The sequence below is a fragment of the Lygodium microphyllum genome, chromosome 20 (genome assembly GCF_053477565.2).
Source record: "Lygodium microphyllum isolate KBCC chromosome 20, Lygodium_microphyllum_v1.1.10, whole genome shotgun sequence".
NCBI lineage: Eukaryota > Viridiplantae > Streptophyta > Polypodiopsida > Schizaeales > Lygodiaceae > Lygodium > Lygodium microphyllum.
In genome coordinates this window covers 55,207,503-55,227,033 of record NC_141154.1, presented here as the reverse complement: position 1 = coordinate 55,227,033, position 19,531 = coordinate 55,207,503, and the positions used below count along the sequence as shown (strand labels likewise).

The window sequence follows — 19,531 nt, the reverse complement described above, 5'->3', positions numbered from 1 at the left end:
TACTAAGTGTACCATAGGTCCTAACTGATAATATCTAGGCCTACAAGGCACATACCAAGGAATGAGTGACACCTATGGATAGCCCATAGAGTGGCCTACAAACCCCTCTCGACGGTATGGGCTGAAGTATCCTGGAAACGTCTCAAGATACCTGAAAGACTAAGTCATGGTTGCACAAATTCATCCAATGTGGATATAGCAACCTATGACTGTACAGAGAAGGCAGATCACGTAACAAAAGGGACCAAGTGTAAAGCTTGTCGAAAAGCTTCAAACTTAGGCCGCGGAAGAGCCTTAGTGAATAGATCTACCAAGTTGTCCTCAATGAGAACATAAGACAACTTGATGTCACCATCTGACCATCTCTCTCTGACATAATGATAATGAACCTCAATGTGCTTTGTGCGAGCATGAAACACTGGATTTCGTGCTATAGCCAAAGCACTCTGACTGTCAGTATGGATGACGGTAGGAGCTGTCTGACCAACCAGAAGATCTGCAAGTAATTTCCGTAGCCAAACACACTCTACTGTAGCTGTGAAAGCTCCTCTGTACTCAGCTTCACAACTAGATGTGGCAACTGTAGCCTGCTTCTTGCTGAACCATGAGATGCATGAAGAACCAAGCATAAAACAATTGCCACTGTGGGATCTGCGTGTATCCTGGCAACCAGCCCAATCACTATCAGTGAACCCATGCATGATAAGTGAAGTATCAGCCCTGTAGAGAAGGCCCAAGTATTGTGTGCCTTTGATGTACCTGAAGACACGTTTCACTGCATGCCAATGGTGATGAGTGGGACTGTGCATGTATCTGCTCAACTGAGAAACCACATACTGCAAGTCTGGCCGAGTATGACATAGATAAAGCAAACAACCAACTGCCTGCTGATAGGAGGTAGCATCACATGGACCACTGCCATTTTCAGCAGAGAAATGAAAACCAGTCTCTAATGGGGTGGAGATAGGCTTACAATCCTCAATCTGAAATCTATGTAGAAGCTGCCCAATGTACTTTGATTGTGACATCATAATTCCCCCCTCAAATTGAGCAAATTGAATGCCCAAATAGTAGTGCAACTAGCCAAGATCAGTCATGGAAAAAAACTGCTGTAATTCCCGCTTGAAATCTGCAATTTTCTCGGGATGTGGCCCAATGAGAATCATATCATCCACATAGAGGATCAAAATCAGCAAATCTGCCCCCCTCTTGAAGTAGAAGGCTGATTAGTTGCTATATTTTTGGGGACAGATTTCTGAAATCTCCCCTTATTCCGATCATTGGCTGCAAATGCTTGATCTGAGTACATACTGGCATTCCGATTCACACGGCTCTGCTCCCCCTGCAGTAAAAGTGCAACCAATCGATCAAAGGAATAATAGTTGGCATTGCCCATGGCAAACAACCTCAAGGTAGTGGCGAAACCTTGGTAAGAGTCAGGCAACCCATCCAATGTGCCTGATACAAGCTGTGAGTTAGGGATGTCCTCATCAATATTAGCCAATTGCTCCTTTAAATCTTGAATAGCTGTAAGATATGCATCCATATTATCACCCTCATTCAGATGAGTATCCTTCAGTTGCTTGCGAAGATAAGCAACACGGGCCTCGTTGCGTACTTGATACAAGGAAGCAAGCTTATCCCAAGAGTCCTTAGCAGTAGTGCATGATTTGATATGAGGAACAATACTTTTTCTGATAGACAGAGCAATAAATGCCTGTGCTTTAGCATCACGGCCATCCCACTGTATCATCTCCTGAGTAGGAGGAATGAAGGCATCACAGGAAGAACCAATGGATGTAACATCACTGGAAGAAGGTGTAGCCTGCCTGACGGGCCTAGGCTCATTGCCAGATACTAGATTCCACAAGTTCTTGGAAACCAAGACATGCTTCATCATGAATGACCACACAGGGTAGTTAACCCCATCAAGCTTATCATCAACACCAAAAGCCCCATAGAAATCATCTTTGCCACCAGCCATTATGCAAACAAATGCACAAGAATGACAAAAGCAAAGATTAGGAGCCTCAAGCTCTCAACTGCAAATACCAATTACTGACTCCACAAGCCTCAAGGCTTTCCAGGCATAAACCAACTGTATGACCAACTGAAATCTGCCAGCAATATTTGAATGTACCTGAAAAGACAAATCCCCGCAGGCAAAATTCAAACTGAATGCAGGAATTTCAGTCAACCAGTTGACCGGTCAACCCTAAAAGTCAACACTGGTCAAACACACAGTGAATCAGCTTTGACCAACTCACCACCAGTAGATGTATGTCTGCAATAGCAAATACTACTGCTGTAACTACAAAACCACTCAATAAACAAGCTGTTTTGACCAAAACCGGGGCAGTTTTGACCAAAATGGTCGTAGTTTTGACCACAAATGTCAAAATCCAGCAAGACCAAGGCAAATGGAACTAGAAGAGAAGGACGACCAGATCTATACCAAATTTGACCCAAAACAGTCTCCGAAACCCTAAAACCAGAAGTGGTTTTTGCAAAACCGGAGGTGGTTTTGGAGCAGAAAAGTGATTTTGACCTGATTTTTGCACCAAGTAGGGGCATCCTGACTTGTAGAACACAGCTATGCCAAAAAGTTTGCACTTTGTTAAAATCGTTGTGTGCAAGAAGTGGTTTTCTGACGCAGCAGGTGGTTTTGACAGAAAAAAGGCGGTTTTGGCCCAAATGAAGACTGAATCAGCTTGAATGGAGTCCCCCAAGGTTGGAGAAGCAGCAAGAAGGATGGGAGATCAGATTTGAAGCACTTTCCCGCAACGAAACTTCGAGCAATGGCTGGAAACTCCAGAAAATGGCGATGGGAAGCCTCCTGGGAGTGATGACCAGCAAGAAGAGGAAGCGGGAGGGTCAGATCTGAAGCAATGAAGTGATGGTAACCCGCTCTGATACCACTGTTGGGTGGAGTGGACAACGGAAGCAACAGGAGACGGAGGCAAGAAGCAAAGCGTGCTGCTGAAGTTGTATTACTGAAGTTATGAAGAATACAAAAGATACACCTAATATAATGAAACCCTAACCTAACATGATGAAACCCTAACTAGGTATCATACATGTACCAGGTGTCCCAACTGGAACTAGTACTAAGTGTACCATAGGTCCTAACTGATAATATCTAGGCCTACAAGGCACATACCAAGGAATGAGTGACACCTATGGATAGTCCATAGAGTGGCCTACAGATGTTGTTGAGCTAAAAATGCATTAGCTTCACTTAAACAGCCCCAAAACATGCTTAATGAAAAAACCTTGTTTATTTAAAAGGAATGAGTTCCTAGAGAGTGTTTGTATGCCACACAAACCCAATTGGGAGGGCCCAAATTTTCTATAAATAGGTATGCTGCCCTCCATTCAGCCCTAATCTTGTTTTTGCAGGTTTCAAGTGTTTTCAGCTTGCTGCCCACACCCCATTTGCAGAGGACATCGCAATCCAAGCTGTCCATTGCAGTCTTCAATCATCTAGCGCCTGTTTCCAACCCTCCATCATTAGTTTGTTGTTGTTTCCAGACGAAGCGCATCCACTGTTTTCTCTCTCCTCACCTGCGTTTTTAGTCTTTCTCTCTCCTACATTGCCGTCTACATCAAATCCAATCTTCCTTGGTTGCATTTACTGATGTTCAACATTCGGAGGCTGCCTTTTTTATTCGAGATCCGTTTGGAGTACAACACACTCTCCAACTCATTACCCTTGCCCTAATCCTTGAGATACAAGAGTTCGAGATACAGTATTCATGAGTTACCCTAACCCTACTTGTGTTCTTATATCACTTTGTTCTTTGTCGTACAATGTTATTTGTGTTTCTATGTTAGGATATTTCTTCATATGGTATCAGAGTCGAGTTCTCTGAGAGAAATCTAGGCCTTGATGTGAAAGCTCTACACAAGAAGCAGGAACAACAAAAGAGCAAATGACTTTGAACACTACTTCTGCACCACTTCTCACATCCAAGCTAAATCCATCGAGGAACGAATCGAAGTAGACCTCACAGCTTGCTTCACAAGCTCCCAACATGGCCAGACATACACTGGACTACCATGGAGTTCCAAAACCTTACAAGATCACTGTAGCTAAGTATGATCTTATTTTGATGCATAGAGTCCAAGAGCAAATAGAAGGTAAGTTTGAATTTCACCCTTTAGATTTAGTGCACCAATCTACTAACCATGCAGAAAGGGTAGAATCTCCACTGAGGACTGGCCATCCACAAGTGGAAACTAGAATAGAGTACACTCCATTGCCTTCATACTTATTTTCTCCAATGGCAGGTATGTCTACCATTTCAAATTTTGGTAATGATGATTCCCCTTCTCCTATTGGTATGGATAATTTTCATGATGAAGGATGTATACAAAACAATTTCTAGTTTATGAGTAATGAGGAAGACAGATATTTCTTTATGAACTCAAGACTAGGTAAGCACTTGAAACAAGAAACTGTGAATACTCCTTCCCCTTCTTTTCCTTCAAACAATTTTGTTTTCCAAGGTCAAAATGAAGTAGGTGCATCTTCATCATCATCATTTCAATTCAATGCATTTAATGGATTTAAAAAACCCTATTTATTTCCTACATCTACACCTGTCACAAATCCATTCAATCTCCCTCCCATCCCACCCTCTTATTCCATTGTCACATCCTATCAGCCTCCATTAAGTGCAGCGCATGTTGAATCTCATATAGGATCACGTGTGTTTTCATTCACCACACCGAGGGGTTTTTCAAACTTGGACACACTCGTTAGGACCTCGTCTCTTCCTCAGCCAGGTGGTGTTCCATCTTTTCCTCACACACTTTCAAGATCATTGCAGCCTAGGTATTCCCTCCAGTCTCTCCGTAGTGTGGATGAGTTGGTGCCACAGTTTGCATCGATGGCATTACCTAGTGGACCCTCTAGTTGTTATATTGTGTCCAAGCCGATATTTGAACAAGGCTTATATGTCCCAATGTCTCCACATCCACTGGCACCTTATGGAAACATTTATATTCTAGCACCTCCATATCAATCGACACTCATTGGATACTCAACCTATTCCCCCTCCTCCCTATCAGACACCTCCAACACTATCACCACCATCACCATCTTATCTTCCACATCCATCTTACCCCACATTCCCAACACCTCATGGTTCTACCTTATCTTCTGCTAAGCATGCATTCAATGACAAGACTCATTTTAACGAGTCAAACTTTACAACTTGGTCGAACTTGATGAGACATGTCCTTGACTCACAAAACCTATGGGATCTTGTGCAGTGGTTGGAAACCCAACCGGATCCCTCACTTGTTCCAAACAAGGTCGTCAGCTCGTAAAAGGCTAGGAATGCCTCCACTATTGTCAAGCTGATGCAGGGCTTATTGCCTAAGTTTCCTTCTCAGCTTCAACATTTTAACTTGGTATCAGAGCGATAGGTACACTTGGCTGACTACTATGCGGCTTGAGATAGAACCCATCGAATAAATCTTGACCATGAGCTTCAGAACTTCAACACCTTTGACCAAGATAACTTGAAAGTCAAGTTGACTAAGTATCGGTATCTCCTTGCCGAAATGAAAGGAACCAATGCTTCGAAATCTGAGGCCTTGATTTGTCAATCCTCTCAAAAGAAGGGTATGGACCAAAAGAAGAAGAAAAATGATAAATCTAAGAAGGACAAAGATAAGGAATCTACTTGTCACATTTGTGGCAAAACAGGTCACTGGAAGAAGGATTGCCTCGACAAGGAGAAGAATGAGAAATCTTCAAAGGATTCCGGAGCAGTGGCTACTCCCTCATTGGCTGCTTTCCTCCAGTTGGAGGTGTTTGAGGACTCCCCCTGACAGCTTCTGATGTTGCGTTGACGGCCCCATACACTCGAGAGTGGATTGTTAACAATGGTACCTCCCGGCACATGACTCCTTCTTCAGCAGGTGTTGCTCCTTTGCAACCTTCTCATGGCCACATCCTCATTGGTGGCAGTTCGTCTATTCCTATTCAGGGACGGGGCAACATGCATCTTATTCCAAATGGACGTGGTGGTGCCCATGCATCCAAGGTACTTTATGTGCCGTCTTTGGGGTATCATCTTCTCTCGGTACACAAGATTTGGGCCCTCAACCTTTTGGTCGAATTCAATGTGGATTCATGATCAAGGATCGAGATAGGTTCTGTCTTGAAGTTATGAGGAGAATGGAGTCTACAAGTTGCGGTCTTCTTCTGCCTTGACTTCTATTCTTGTTACCTCTCAAACTCAATCCGAGCTTTGGCATGCTCGGTTTGGCCACCTCAATTATGATAACCTTCAGACGGTGTCTAAAGGCCAATTTGTTTGAGGATTTCCGGATATTATGGTGAGCCAGCAACCTTGTATATCCTGCATCCATGGAAAGCAGACTCGTAATGTTGTTTCCAACAAGGCTTCGAGGCGATCTTCAGCACCCTTGGAGCTTGTTTCTACCGATCTTTGTGGACCGATAAGGACGGAGTCCCTTAGAGGGAGCTTGTATTACATGCTAATTGTGGATGATTACAACAAGATGACATGGGCCTATTTCTTGAACCTAAAGTCGGAGGCTTTCTCCAACTTTAAGGATCGGTTGCTCTTTGACGAGAACGGATCGCGAGGGAGGGGGAGGCAAGCGGAAGCTAAAGACCTTACGATCGGATAAGGGCAGAGAATTCATTTCTAATGAGTTTTCTCATTTTTGTGCAGATCGTGGTATTCACCAAGAGTTTGCCAATACAAACACCCCTCAAGAGAATGGCATCTTGGAGCGGAAGAATCATCGTCAAACACCTCAGTTATGAGGCATACTTTGGGTCCAAGCCAGATGTTTCTTATTTCAAGGTTTTTGGTGTGATGCCTAGGTTCACATCCCGAAGACACAGCATAACAAATTTGAAGTACCTTCCAAAAGATAGGTGTTTGTGGGCTTCCAAAACCTTCAGCAGATCGAGAGCGCCGCAGTCTTCTCCTCGTTGGGCCCTTAATATGCTCCGAGATTGAGGGATCAAGGGGATCCATGAGAAGTGGCAACCGCAAGATCGACCGTAAAGGTCACGGAGGCACCAAAGCACATTCTACGGAGCTTGTTTTCTCTAACTACTGTTTGATGTCCCGTGTTATATAGAATAGAGAGTCTATCTCCATGAAGAAGGCTTTACAATCTGATCATTGGCCGAAAGTGATGAAAGCCGAGTTGGAGGCTATTGATTAAAATGGCACTTGATACCTTGTGTCTCGTCCCTCTCATAAAAAGATGATTGGTGTCAAATGGGTCTTCAAGACCAAGTACCATAGTGATGGCTCTTTGGAAAACCACAAGGCTCGCCTTGTCTATAAAGGTTTTTCTCAACGCCCGGGTATTGATTTCCATGATACTTTTGCCCCCACTACTCATATGGTGACAATCCGTGTTGTTCTTGCCTTGGCTGGTCATAGGAGATGGCCTGTCTTTCAGTTGGATGTGAAGTCGATCTTCTTGAACAGTGACTTGAAGAAGGAGATCTATATAGAGTAGCCTCCTGGCTTTGGTTCCTTAGATGGGAAGGTTTACCGATTAAAGAAGGCCTTGTATGGGACTAATGGTTTGTATGAGCCTTGGAACCGGTTCTATATTGAATGGGCACCGAAGAATAGAATGCCAGTGGTTTGGGATTGTGTCCTTCGCCACTGGAGATGGTGCAAGACAATGAGCTTGGCCAAGACAGAAGATGCACATGTGAGAATGCTCACGGAATAAAAGTCACTGTAACTGAGCCACATTACACTTTGATGTGGTTGCAATGATAAAAGTTGCTCCAAACAACTTGAGGAATGCAAGGATCACCATCCCTAAAATTTAGGAAGTTACTATTTTTGGACCCCAGAATCTCTTCACGTCATTATCTTCTTTTTTGCACAAGGATTACTTCTTTGGTCTGTGCCAAGGTTCAATTTTGCACCGATCATGGAAAATTTTAGACCGAAATATTTAAACGGGAAAATTCTTACATGTATGCCATGTGTCACAATTTGGACACAAATTCCCAAAAGAGAGAGACAACATTTTTAAAAATACGTAATAGGCAGTAGGGGCAAATCTGAGCGTGAAGTTTTCAAGGGCTGAGGGAAGATTGTTGCAAGTACATCATCTATGAAGAGTACTTCTTTGTCTCTGACTCATGTACGGAGCTAGAGCTTGCTCCCTCTGGTCAACTCTCTCTCTATTCTCAAAGAAAATGCACTCCATGATGGGCCGATTCCAACGAATGTACAATTCAATGTTTTCTTTGCACTTGTGCTGAGGCAAGAGCCTCATTGTCCAGATTCAAGAGCAACTAATTGCTTCTCCAATGCAGAAACTAAAGAAAGTGATGACCGTGCCACACAGGAACAGGGTTTTCAGCTCTCATTTAGTGCTATTTGTGGGACGGTTTTACTGCTGAAATGATGCCAGAGTCAAAGGGTTTGTAGTCCAACTGGTATGGAACAGATTTGGAATGGAATAAGGCTGAGAACAGGTCACAAAACAGGTGAAAAACAGTAAATACAGAGTTTTGCAGATTGCAATTCTACACTTGAATTATTGAGTTATGCTCACAGAAAGTGTTTTCCTATTTGGGATGTTATTCTAGATATGTTGTATTATCCTTATGCAGCTCAAATTTACTCAAAAAGGGATATTGTTCTCAATATGCTGTATTATCCTTATACAGCTGAAATTTACTCAGAAAATGGCTGTTGTTCTAGATATGTTGTATTGTCCTTCTACAGCTGAAATTTACTCAAAAAAGATGAAAGCCAACTGTTCACAGGTTTTGTACTTTTCAACATTTCTTTTTTTTTTTGTAACCTTCAATTTTTTAATTGATAAAGAAATACCAAGAGGGGTGCCAATCTTCAGGGTAAATCTGGTGTTGAGCGAGGGAGTGAGGTCTCTATTTGTGTGTGTATGTGAAAAGACCAGGTATTATGTCTTGAGGACATGTACTTTTGAAACATCACTTAACATGTGGATTAATTTTTAATCACATGGTTAAGTAAATGTTGCACATGTGAGGTGTAATTGGGGTTAGAGTAAATTTACGAGCAAATTTCTCTACTGTAAACCCTAATTTACAGCAAAAATTAGGGTTTAGCAGCAACCTCGAGAAGCGTGCCAAAAATTGGAAGCTCCAAGACTTGGATTTTTCAGGGCTGAAGGTGAATTTCAACTAAATTCAGGTGGAGGACTAGCCAGTCATTGAATTTGGGGCATTTCCATTGTCTATGAACAGGTCAAGGCCAATTCAGTGCCCGAATCAAGGGGCAAATCAAATTGAAGACTTGCTGGTCACTTTGGACAGCAAGGGGAGTTTGGATTGCGAAGGGGATTGGGAGAATCCCATTGTAAATCAACTTTTTCTTCAATAAAGCTAAAGAAATACCAAAAGGGGCACCAATTTTGGGGCCAACCGGGTGTGCGTTGTCCAAGATCAGTAGGTAAATTTGTATTTTTCAGATTTGCATTAATTCTTTGCGGCTGTAATTAAGTTGTAATCAGGGATTTAGCACCCATCCACGGAAGAAAGGCTGGTTTCATATTAATTGAAGGGACTACCACTTTATGTGAGTCATAGACCACTTCCATGGTTCCATCCTCCGGATTTGAATTCTTCTCTGTAAGGTTTTGAGCTTGGACAGTTTTGGGTGGAAAGGCCATACACACAGGTTTTAGAGAGATTACAAGTAAGAGACTACAAGATTTTTTGTTGGATATAATATTTGCTAGATACAGGACTAGAGACATGGTAAACATGGACAAAAGCAAAGAAAAACTCCCTCATGAAGAAGAGAGTTCTTCTTCTGCTCATAGACACCGAAGAGAGAATATTGGTAGACAGGTGTCAGCACCTTCTAGAACTGAGATTGAACCACAGGATGAGGAGCAAGAACAGGAGGACTTGTTTATGGCACAACTCCTCAATATGGTTGGCTCTTTCGAACAGCTAGAACCCACTTTATGCTAATATTGCTCTACAACCCGATTATCAGACTTTGCAGAGTCCTTATTTGATGCCTGGAGTACAAAATGTAGCGGCTGGTTTTTCTCAGCCTAGTGGGCATATTGCAGCTAAGACAGGTGAAATTAATGCTAATAATGCGCCTAAGGGACTCCCCTTTTTACAGCCACCTGTCTATGACAACCTAACACCAAAAAGTGCAAAGCCTAAAGACTATAAAGAGGATGCTCATGCATTAAAGCTTGAAACCTTCAATGGTATGCAAGATAAGCTGAAAGCTTTGACATTTATACAGCAGTTTGATGCAGCTAACACTACAGGGAATTTTATTGAGACTTCTAAAATCCGAAAGGCTGCAACTTTTTTGAAAGGTAATGCTTTGCAGCAATGGAACATATTGTTGATGCAAGGATATGCACCTGCCACTTGGGTCCATTTTAAACAGTTGTTTGCAGCTTCATGGTTAACTAACACATTTGAAGTAGATGTCATGACTGCATGGCATAAATTGGACGCGGCAAATTGTGCGGATTTAGAAGAGTACAATAAGAAATTTTGGAAAGCACTTTTGCCCATGAGTTCTTACAGGTAAGTGCCCCTATCACAACAAATTGCGAACTACTGTTGCGGTTTTGCCCAAAGCCATCAGGGATCATTGTACCAAGACCAAGGTTACAAATATGGTACAGTTAATTGAAAATGCTCGTGTGGCGAATGCATTGTTGAAAGGAAAAGCTAACAGCTTTAAAGGCACTAAAAAGAAGGATTCTCAGTTTAAGCAAGATCTTGGCAAGAAGAAGAACCAATTTCCAAAAAAAGACCAGCTTTACAAAGAAGTTTTTTTGGAAGAAAAGTTTTCAGCAGTAGCCTCAAACTTCTCTTAAATAGGGCAAAGGACAAAAGAGGCCACATTTTGGCAAATCATTTGAAGAAAAAAAGGCCAAAATGATGGCTAGAAAATACTTTACATGTGAACAAAAAGGCCATATTGCTTCTAAGTGCCCACAGCAATCTTCTAAAGCTGCGGAGGATAAAGATGTGCCAAGTAAAAAGAAGCCCAGCATTGGCTTAATGGCTGATATGGTGGGAGATCAATCAATTGATGATGCTATAGAATTGTGCAAAGCTTGGGAAAAGATTAAAGATTCCACACTGCTTATTTTCTTTGATCCTGGAGCTCGTGCAAACTTTATCTCACCGGCATTGGCAACTAAGCTAGGTATACGTCCCGAAGAAATGGGACTAGTTGGACAGGCTGATTTGAAATAGCCAGGACATACAACGTGTCACCCCATGTTTGGCAAACTCCGTATGCACATTTAGAGCTATGTGGACATAGAGGAGTTCCATATTATGCCTTTAGAGGGCTGTGATGTTCTGTTGGGTATTCCATGGTGCCACAGGAAACATGCTATCTTGGATATTTACAACAGAATGATTACTCTTGTACATAGGAGCAAGACTCATGTGTTAGATGTGAAGCTTAAAGGAGAGTCTGTCACACTTGTTTCTGCTTCTGCAATTACTTTTGTAATGAAAAATCATATTTCTGCGTACTTGGTTTTTGCAAAGCAAGTTAATGAAGTTGACACTAATGTGTCTGTACTAGATGAAAGTAGAAGGGCTTTCTTGGATAAATTCAGTGACTCTTTCTCAGATTTGTTACCATGAGAGTTACCCCCTAAGAGGCCTGAAGATCATACCATGTATCTTAGTCCAGGGACTAGTCCGGCCCAATAGGCCACTGTACAGGGTTAGTGCAGCACAACAAAAAGAGATTATGACACAAGTTAATGAGCTTTTAGAGAAGGGACTATTTCAGCCCAGTAGTTCACTGTTTTGTTCACCTATGTTGCTAGTTCAAAAAAAGGACGGCTCTTGGCGAATGTGTATTGACTACAAAGCCTTGAATAAGAACACGATCAAGAATAGGTTTTTGATTCCGAGGATAGATGACATTCATGATCGATTACAAGAAGCATGAATGTTTAGCAAGATAGATTTGAAAAGTGGGTACCATCGGATCAAAATTAGGCCAGAGGATACCCATAAGCATAGTAACAGGGGACGGAGGGGACGGCAACGTGGGACGGGGGGACGCAGTCCCAGGGACGGGACTGGGTGGGGACGTTCCGGAACGGACGGACATCCAGTCTCCAAGTGGAGACACCGGTGAGCCAAGCGGGGAAACGTTCCCGGAACGCCTGCGTGTCAGGGACGCCGGCTGGGGATGGCCTAGGGAGCCGTTGGGCGATTTTTGAAAAAAGTTGTTTGGCTGCCAACGGCCATTTCCGCCATGCTCTTGCCAATGTTTCCTATATAATGCTCCACTCTCAAGCTACACTCACACTCCAAGGCCAAGAGTCTCAACTTTTCAAGGCTCTTTCTCTCCCTCTCAAGTCTCAAGTCTCAAGGTTGAAGGCCGGCGTGCTCAAGGCTCTTCCTCTCCCTCTCAAGTCTCAAGTCTCCACTCTCTCCTCCCTTGGGCCTCAAGCCTCAAGGCTCAAGGCTACCCTCTACATTGTACAAGCTTTCTCTCTCTCTCTCTCCCTCTCTTTCTCTTCCTCTCAAGTCTCTAGAGTCTAGACTCTACTCTCCCTTCCTTGGGCCTCATAATTCATTGCTCGAGCCTCAACTTTCAAGGCTCAAGGAGTCAAGCCTCAAGGGCAAACTTCAAAGGCTACTTCTCATCAAACTTTCAAAGTTTCTATCATCTATGGCATCTTCATCAGCTTCCCCATCTACAAACCAACCCACATCTACCCCGGCATCCACCTCTTCACAAAATGATAATCATGAAGGAACCACCGGCCCCACTCGAAGGAGAAGACCCGCGATACATCGATGGTCATGGTGGGATGAGGTCGATTGCCCTATGTATGGTTCGAGAGGCGGTGCTAGAGCATGGACATGCAAACTTTGTGGATACAAACGTAGTGGTAGTGCCAACAAGGTGTGAGCTCATCTCTTGAGCGAACCCGGGAATGAGGTGAGATATTGCACAAAGGTGACCCCGCAGAAAAGACAAGAGCTTCTTGATAAGCTTGCAATCTATGAGGTGGCCGAAACGGCAAGCCGATCTCCACAAGTGGCCATTGATCCCAATCTCATGGTGGGGTCACAAGGACGTCCTATGGAGGCTAGCGGTAACTTGGGTAGAGGTGTGCCATCACATACCTTTCCAGCAACACCTTTTACATGTGGCCCATCTGCATCGACCACCCCATCTTCTCGTCCTCGCCAAAGTACCCTCGAGGAAAATTGGAATCCTCGCTTGAAAGAAGAGACGGACATGGCCGTGGCTCGTTTCTTCTTTCATGATCACATTGCTTTCCGTGTGGCTCCGTGAGTTTCTAGTGTCAAGTGATAAATAATAAATTATTATGTTCATTTAACATTATTATTTATCATCATATTGATTCTTAACATGCTCTCTTTGATTTATGAACATTGAATAGGTCTCCATACTTTAGAGCCATGGTTACGAAGATTGGGGAATATGGTTCTTCCTATGTTCCCCCCTCTTCGGAAACCCTTCCCACTACCATTCTCGAAAAGGAGAAGAGGAGTGTTGAGGCTGTTGCGGCAAATATGAAGGAGCTATGGGCCAATAATTGTGTCACACTTGTGGTGGATGGATGGAGTGACACCTGCAAGCGGTCTATTCATGGAGTGGTTCTACTCTCGTGGAGAGATGTATTTTGTCGACTCACATGATGCCTCCGGCTCCGGGAAGTCCGCCAATGTGCTTGCTGTGGAGTGAGCAAGAACTTTAGAAACCATGGGAGCAGAGAATGTGGTGACCATTTGTGCAGATGGCGAACCGGCAAATCGAGCAGCAGGGAACATACTTCAAACATCACCGTCTCTTTTTGCATGGCCCATTGTCTTAACAATCTCATCAAAGACATTGGGGCCCTACCATGGATAGCTCTTGTCATGGATGAGCCAACAAAATTGTCACCTTTGTCCTCAATCATGGGAGGATTCGCCATGAGTTCACCAAGAGGTCAAACCTCTCTTTGCTCAAATATTTAGAGACACGGTTTGCTTTCAACTTTCTCATGTTAGGCCACTTGTCCACATGTAGCGGGGCATTACGAGGACTCTTCCTTAGTGATGAGTTTTCTAGCATGCCAGAGGCTTCCACAGCAAAGGGGCAAGAGTGCAAAGCACGAGCAAATGACACGGCATGGTGGGAAAGTGTGAAGTGCATTGACACCATGATCAAACCAGTCATGGACCTCTTGAGGGTTGTCGATGGCTTGTTGCCATGCACCGGCAAGGTATATAAGGCCATGGATCGGATGATAGAGCGCCTCAAGGTTTATGTTCCTGATGAGGACTACGATGAGATCAAATCCATGTGTGTGACAAGGTGGGATGCCTACTACTCCCCTCTCCATGCAGCAGCCTACATGGTGGATCCCGAATTTCAAGGTTGCAAGCAGGAAAAGGACAGAGAGGTTAGCAATGGCTTCAAGATTATCTTGGATCATCTAGTGTCACGCAGGTATCAGGTGCAAAATCAGAGATCAATTGCAATTATATCGTGAGAAGAGGGGTAGTTATGGATTGCCAGATGCACAGACAGATCGCTTTAAGATCGGCTCAGCACTTTGGTGGGAGGATTATGGTGCAGATGGTCCAGAGTTGCAGCAATTTGCCATCCGCATTCTCTCACAGTGTTGTAGCTCTAGTTGCTTGGAGCAACTTTGGTCAGTGTATAGCCACATCGCCTCTAAGAAGAGAAACCGCCTTGGAGTGCATCGTGCCAGTGATTTGGTCTTTGTGAGTTCCAACTTGCGAATGCTTTGCAAAGGCATGGTAAAGAAAGCAGATTCATTCACCGAATGGGAGCAAGCACAAAAGGATCTAGAGGTTGACCCACTTCACACATCTGAGATTTTGGAGGACCTTGAGGGCATAGGTGAGGAGGAGCCACAGGTTGTCGAGGACTTCACAGTGTCCGTGGAGATTCCGCTTCATCCCACTGTCCGACCCACTACTTAGTCTCAACTCTCGACTCTCTAGAGCACTCTACACTCTTGAGTCTTACGATTTACCCTCATACTTAGCATTTGCCATTATGTCGTGTAGCATTTTGACATTTTGTATTTATTTTTGGCTTTAGTATTTACACTCTCCTCCCATCTTCTATGTATATTTGTCATTGTAGTTTGAGCCTTGGCTCTTGACTCTTGAGTGACGAGTGGTCACGAGTCTTTTGGATTTCCTAATATGATGCTCTATTTTCTTCTATTTGGTGCAAATGTATCCTTCAAATGTTCCTCTCTTAGAGTAGATTAAGTGTGATTTTAAAATACTTTTTTAAAAATCAACTTTTTAATTGCCGTTTTTTCCCCCATCCCCGGGACGGTACCCAACCCCGTTCCCGTTCCCCGTCCCCATTCCCATTCCCGTTCCCCGTCCCATGTTACTATGTCCATAAGGCTACTTTTAGAACGATATTTGGCCTCTATGAATTTTTAGTCATGCCGTTTGGATTGGCCAATGCTCCTGCCACGTTTAACAGGATGATGGAAAGAATTTTCTGCCCTTATCGAAGTTTCGTTGGCACATTCTTTAATGATATGATTATCTTTTCAAAGAATGAAGAGGAGCATAGAAAACACTTAGTTACAGACTCTAATGAGTTTAAGCATAACAGATTGCTCATTAACTGTAAGAAGAGTGAATTTTTTTTTAAAGAGATTCACTTCCTTGGGCACATAGTTTCTAAAGATGGTGTGAAGATGGATCCTGCAAAGATAGAAGCAATTGTCTCTTGGCCAGACTTGAAAACTATTCATGATGTCTGCAGTTTCCTTGGCCTATGCTCTTACTACAAAAGATTTGTAAGAAACTTTGCAGAGATTGCTTCTCCTTTACATGCACTTGAAAAGAAGGAAGCCATTCGTAGTGCAATGTGATGCATATGAAAACAACATTGGTACTGTATTAAAGCAAAATGGCCGAGTTGTGGCATACGAGAGTAGAGTACTCTCTGTCATTGAAAGGACTTGCCAAATTTATAAGAAAGAGTTATTGGCTATGATCCATGCAATTTCTAGTTGGAAGCACTATTTGCTTGGTGTTGATTTTGTAGTTCAAACGGATCATCAAACACTTAGATACTTTCTCACACAAGCTAAATTGTTAGAGAAACACATGCGTTGGGCGAATTTCCTATCCATATTTCATTTTCAAATAGTGCATGTGAAAGGCAAGAAGAATATAGTTGCAAATCCTTTATCTCGCAAACCACAAGTGTCAGCTCTTTCAATTTCTTATCACCATGAATTGGATGATATGAAAGAGCAATATGCTGATGACGAAGATTTCTCTGAAATCTATGAACAATTGATCAATGGCCAACATCATGATCATTATGTGTTCAAAGAAGGCTTTATCATGATGCATGGAAGACTATGCATTACAAAACAGCTTAGGCCAAAAGTTTTATTAGAAAGTCATGCTCCACCGTATGCAGGACATCGTGGTATAGATGCTATAGCCAAAGCGGTAGAGACTTTCTTCTATTGGCCAACCTTGAGATCTAATGTTGATGCATATGTCAAATCTTGCCTTATATGCCAAAAGGTCAAATTTGATAGACAGAAGGCACCAGGGTTATTGCAACCACTGCCTATTCCAGAAACACTGCCTATTCCAGAAAGGCCATGGGAAAGTATTGCCATGGATTTCATTTTTTATCTTCCAAGAACTTCAGGGAATGATGGAATCTGAACTATCATTTGCATATTCAGCAAACAGACACATTTCATTCCTATAAGGAAAAAGGTTAAGTCAAAACACATGGTAAAAATATCTATATGCATAATATCTTCAAGTACCATGATATGCCACGGTCAATTGTCAGTGATAGATATTAGAGACCCAAGAATGACTAGCTCGTTTGAAAAGCATTGTTTGAAAACATGGACACTACACTGAAATTTTCATCTTCTTTCCATCCACAAACTGATGGACAGTTTGAAGAAGCAAATTCGGCTATTTTAGATCTACTGAAATGTTATGTTTCAGATCATAAGACTTCTTAGGAACACTACTTGCCATTGGTTGAGTATGCATACAATAATACAGTGGTTGAGTATGCATACAATAATACACTGCACTCATCTACTACAAAGCACCTTTTGAGATTATGGAAGATGGAAAGAAACTGCCTCCCATTTTACAGACAAAAGATAACATTTTTGAAGCAGATCGTTATATAAAAGATTGGGAAGAAGCATATAAAAAGATCAAGTATGCCTTAGAAAAGTCACAAGCTAAACAGAAAAGAGTTACTGATAGTCATCGTCAGGAACTCTTGTTCAAAAAGGATGATTGGGTCTTATTGCGTTTTGAAAAGGCACGTTTAAGAAAACAAAAGGGCAAGGAACGTTTGTTTCTAAAGCTGAGTATGCATTACTATGGCCCTTTTCAAGTCTCAAAGAAGATCAATGATGTGGCATATAGGCTGAAATTGCCGGAGAATTGGAAAATTCATAATGCATTCCATGTGAGCCTATTGAGGCCTTTTATTGGTGAAGTGCCAAAAGATATGGTTCAAGAGGAATAGCCTGAAGTAGAGGAATTAGATGAGATTCTAGTTCCTGAGCAGATCCTGGCACATAAGGATAGGAAAGTGAAAGGTAGAGTTATAAGATGACTTTTGGTGAAGTTCAAGAACTATTCATCAAGGGATGCCAAATGGATGGAAGAGGCTGAATTGGCAGATTCACCTCAGCTATTACAACTTCACCGAGAAGCTTTCTTGCTCGAACCTACAGAGACTTAGAATGCTTTTTGAAGCAATGTACATTCTCTATTGTACAATTAAATACTGCATCTCATTGAATAATGCACAATGTATGGTTTACACTTAGCATTAACATGTGTATCATTGAATAAAATCCCAGTGCTTTGAAGTTGCATTTGTTACACTTCAGTTGAATGATTATACATGTTGTGACACTAATAGTTTGGGGATACATGCTATCGCCCTGTGTTGCATCTGGAAACATGTATATTAGAAAGGCTCCTAGTAACCATAGTTGGATACAGAATGTGATCCTCCACCTACGTGAGACTTGAACTTGCAATGGCACAAATGGTAGTGGGGAAACTCCTACAATCGCCCCGTGTCATCTATTAGCAAGTGATACATGCGATGGCACTAATAACATGGAGAATCTTATTATCGTCATGTATCATCCATTAGCATGTGTGGCATGCAATCGAGGTCACTTGCTTCTTTCAAGAGGGGGGTATGTCACCAGATGGTGATATTTTTTGCAGTTGCTTTCCTTATTTGCTTATATTTTTTTCTTTTTCTTTTCTTTAGTTGATGTTGCTTTTTATCCCCAAAGTTCTCTTGGATTAAGCCGGGATCTTTGCATGGCCAAAAGAGGCAGCCATTGGGACAAATTGGACTAATGGTTTGACTGAGCCTCCAGTTCCATATTGAATGGGCACTGAAGAATAGAATGTCAGTGGTTTGGGATTGTGTGCTTAGCCATTGGAAATGATGCAGGACAATGAGTCTGGCCAAGACAGAAGATGCACATGTAAGAATGCTCATGGAATAAAAGTCACCGTAACTGAGCCACATTATACTTTTTGGCGTGGTTGCAATGATAAAGTTGCTCCAAACAACTTGAGGAATGCAAGGGTCACCATCCCTAAAATTTAGGAAGTTACTATTTTTGGACCCCAGAATCTCTTCACGTCATTATCTTCGTTTTTGCACGAGGATGAATTCCCTGGTCTGTGCCAAGGTCCAATTTGCACCGATCATGGAGAATTTTAGACCGAAAGATTTAAACGGGAAAATTGTTACATGTATGCCATGTGTCACAATTTGGGTACAAATTCCCAAAAGAGAGAGACAACATTTTTAAAAATACGTAATAGGCAGTACGGGCAAATCTGAGCATGAAGTTTTCAAGGGCTAAGGGAAGATTGTTGCAAGTACATCATATACGGAGAGTACTTCTTCGTCTCTGACTCATGTATGGAGCTAGAGCTTGCTCCCTCTGGTCAACTCTCTCTCTGTTCTCAAAGGAAATGCACTGCATGATGGGCCGATTCCATCAAATGTATAGTTCAGTGTTTTCTTTGCACTTCTGTTGAGGCAAGAGCCTCATTGTCCAGGTTCAAGAGCAGCTAATTGCTTCTCCAATGCAGAAACTAAAGAAAGTGACGACCATGCCACACGGAAATAGGGTTTTCAACTTTGATTTAGTGCTATTTGTGGGACAGTTTTACTGCTAGAATGATGCCACGGTCAAAGGGTTTGTAGTCCAACTGGTATGGAACAGATCTAGAATGGAATAAGGCTAAGAAGAGGTCAAGAAATAGGTGAAAAATAGTAAATACAGAGTTTTACAGATTGCAGTTCTACACTTTAAATTATTGAGTTATGCTCACAGAAAGTATTTTCCTATTTGGGATGTTGTTCTGAATCTATTGTATTGTCCTTATGTTGGACCAAGGGGGGGCTCAGCACAGAGAGAGAGAGAGAGAGAGAGGTCGAGC

General features: G+C 42.5%; 1 protein-coding gene and 1 pseudogene across 5 annotated transcripts in view; one reads left to right on the top strand and one right to left on the bottom strand.

Moving 5' to 3' along the window:
* Positions 1-19,531, bottom strand: part of LOC148018909 (pentatricopeptide repeat-containing protein At1g76280-like) — a 113,974-nt gene that overhangs the window by 35,830 nt on the left and 58,613 nt on the right. The window lies entirely within an intron of this gene.
* LOC148018911 (uncharacterized) lies at positions 12,702-14,998 on the top strand (annotated as a pseudogene).